General features: G+C 40.5%; 1 non-coding gene across 1 annotated transcript; it reads right to left on the reverse strand.

Moving 5' to 3' along the window:
- Positions 1-2,236: 2,236 nt before the first annotated feature.
- On the reverse strand, positions 2,237-2,342 carry LOC120106142 (small nucleolar RNA R71). The gene has a single exon (XR_005508365.1). It is a non-coding gene; the product is annotated as a small nucleolar RNA R71 (small nucleolar RNA).
- Between the last annotated feature and the right edge of the window lie 757 nt (positions 2,343-3,099).

Here is a 3,099-nt window from a genome sequence, read left to right on the forward strand (position 1 = left end):
CTGTTATGGCCATGCGCAGATATCTATCATGTGCTTTTTAGGGAATCGCCCATTTTCCATAATCGCGGCCTCACGACTGCACATATAGGTGAGTCCTAATAAGGAAGCTAGCAAGGAAGCTCCTGCCTCTTGGGTCTCGGACTCATTAAGAGTTATACAAACGAACTCATCCTACCGCTTGCTTTTATGAGCACTAGCGCCATAGGGATGAGGAAAACATGAAATAGTGCTCCTCTTAGTCACACTCCGGTTTGTTTCTACCCATTGAACCTTTTAAGGGCGGTGTGATCTATCTTTATGGGCTAAGCCCCATCCCCCTTGACGACTCTAGAACTACTGTTCTAGACAAGCCTTTAGTAAGCTGATCAGCCAAGTTATTTTCTGATTTAACAAAATTAAAGGCAATAACATTATTTTTCAATTTATATCTTAATGATTTATAACGCACTTTTAAGTGCCTGTTCATTTTTACATTGGCATTTTCTTGGTTGCACTTATCTATTGCAGATTTACAGTCACAATGTAAGGAGACAGGTGGTAAAGGTGACTCATCTACAGGAAGGTCTATTAGTAGATCTCTGAGCCACTCAGCCTCAGTGCTAGTAGTGTCTAAAGCTATCAGTTCAGACTCCATGGTACTCCTAGATATTAAGGTTTGTTTGGTGGATTTCCAAGACACAGCAGCACCTCCTAGGAGAAAGACATATCCTGTGGTGGATTTAACATCTAAGGTATCGCTGATCCAGTTGGCATCACTATAGCCTTCTAGAACAGTAGGAAACCCACTAAAGTGCAAACTATAGGACTTGGTACCCTTAAGATACCTAAGAATTCTCTCTAATGCGAGAATGATAAACACACAAGGTATATAAAATCTAAAAAGCCCAATGACTAGTGGGAAGTAATACAAATTTAAGTTCTTTTTATTAAGTCTCTCTTAGGGAGTTGTAAGCTAATTAACACTTTGGAATTTCAAAAAAAAATTATTCTATATTATTGTTACTTTTCTTATCTCCTTTTTCTCTTCTACTAATTTTTTTTTTTTTTAATTTTTCTTTTGGTCTTATTTGATCAGGAATCGAAGAGGAGATCTGGGCTATCAGAAAGGAATGCTTTGGAGGTTTGCTAAAAAAAAATTTAAATTGCTGGGGAAATTCCCTTTGGTAACCTCTAAACCTTTCTTATTTAAATTAATTATTAGCTTGAAATTTTGTGGTGATTGTTTGATTTCAATTTCAGCAAGAGTGTGAATGCATGCTTGATACACATACACAAATCAATTTGCACATAGTAAGGGCAATCACCCCAACAAGATAAGAGCCGGATTTCATCACCGGACTCTTGCCCAACTTAGGTGAACTCAATCTCACATAGTGTCATCTTTAATTAAAATCAATTAGACGTTGGCCCCTAGGGACATTCGAGCTCAATAGGACGAAGATCACTGAAAGTTGCACCAATTTCGCTCTGTGGCTTAGTTGATGTCTAGGCAAGCTTTGTCCCTGTAAGGGAGACAGTTCATCTGTTCGAGGCAAGTGGGTTTTAAGTGGGACCTTTGCGAACGCATCGTGACCCCTCCACTTACCTGGGAGCTTACCTGGTCAACTCGGTTCATTAAACCGGATTGGAGGCTTAGGTGCCCTCTTCAAACCAGTTAGGAGCTGTCTAGTGATTTTAGGTCAAAGACTAGGATTGATATGCTTTTCTCTTTTATTGCATGCTTGATTGATCGAGTACTAGTGTATGCACGGTAGTCATTCTAGAGTACAAAATCTATTACCTTTCGACCCTGAAATAGAACGAACCCTTAGGAACATTCGAGCTAAGATCAAAACATTAGGATCATCCCCACCTCTTAAGATGGCTGAAGAACAACCCAAACTCCTGAGGGAGTACTTTACTTCCACTATTTACACTTCCCCATCTTGCATTCGATTACCTGAAGTAGCAGCTGTACAATATGAAATAAAGTCTAGTGTGATCCAAATGCTTCCATCTTTTTATGGGCTCACCAATGAAGATCCATATAAACACCTAGATGAATTCCTTGAAATTTGCACCACTGTCAAGATTCAGAATTTCACTGATGATGCTATGAAACTTAGATTATTCCCCTTCTCCCTTAAAGATAGAGCCAAACAATGGCTGAATTCTTTAGAAGCTAACTCAATTCGTTCTTGGGATCAAATGCAACAAGAATTCCTTAAAAAATACTTTCCCATAGGAAGAACGAACCAGTTTAGACGTGCCATTACAAGCTTCTCCCAAACTGAGGGAGAAGAATTTCATGAAACTTGGGAGAGATTTAGGGACCTAATCCGTAAATGCCCTCATCATCAAATACCTAAGTGGCAACTAGTGCAATGTTTTTATGACGGATTGACAGAACGAAACCGTCAGATGATTGATGCCGCATGTGGGGGGACATTCATGCTTCAAAATGAGCATGAAGCATGGAAATTATTTGAAAATCTGAATGAAAACTCCCTCCACCATGCTTCATGTTCTCGTCAAGCACCCCCGAGTTCTCAAAGAAAAGGGACCATTTGTGAAATAAGTCATTCTATGGACCTGTCTAGCAAGGTAGATGCATTGTCCCATAAGATTGACCAACTGATGATAGGTGGGCATTACATGAACTTTTCCCAAGCACAAGTGTGTACTATTTGTTCTAGCCCATCCCACCCTATTCATGAGTGCCCTTCAGCGCCCCAATTCCCCGAACTCGTGCAAGAACACATCAATGCTGCTCAAACACTGCCTAGACCGGATAATGACCCATTTTCCAATACATATAACCCGGGATGGCGAAATCATCCAAACTTTTCTTGGAAGCAGCAAGCTTCGAATACTGCCCAACCTTATTCCCAAAACTTTCCAAACCCTCAGAATTTTCAAACCCCACAAAATATTCATCCCTACCATCCCTCGACTCAATTTCAATACACTCCTCCTCCACCCCAAAGAAACACAGCCTTTGAGGAGAAAGTGTTGAACGCCCTTCAAGGTTTGGAAACCATTACACAATTGGTGCACTCTCACACGCAATCAATCGCCAAGCTAGAATCCCAGATGGGGCAACTAGCTAATGCACTGAAC

This window comes from Phoenix dactylifera, chromosome 1, assembly GCF_051530095.1.
Source record: "Phoenix dactylifera cultivar Ajwa chromosome 1, Ajwa_hap1_PhDact_Kaust_v1.1, whole genome shotgun sequence".
NCBI classification, from domain to species: domain Eukaryota; kingdom Viridiplantae; phylum Streptophyta; class Magnoliopsida; order Arecales; family Arecaceae; genus Phoenix; species Phoenix dactylifera.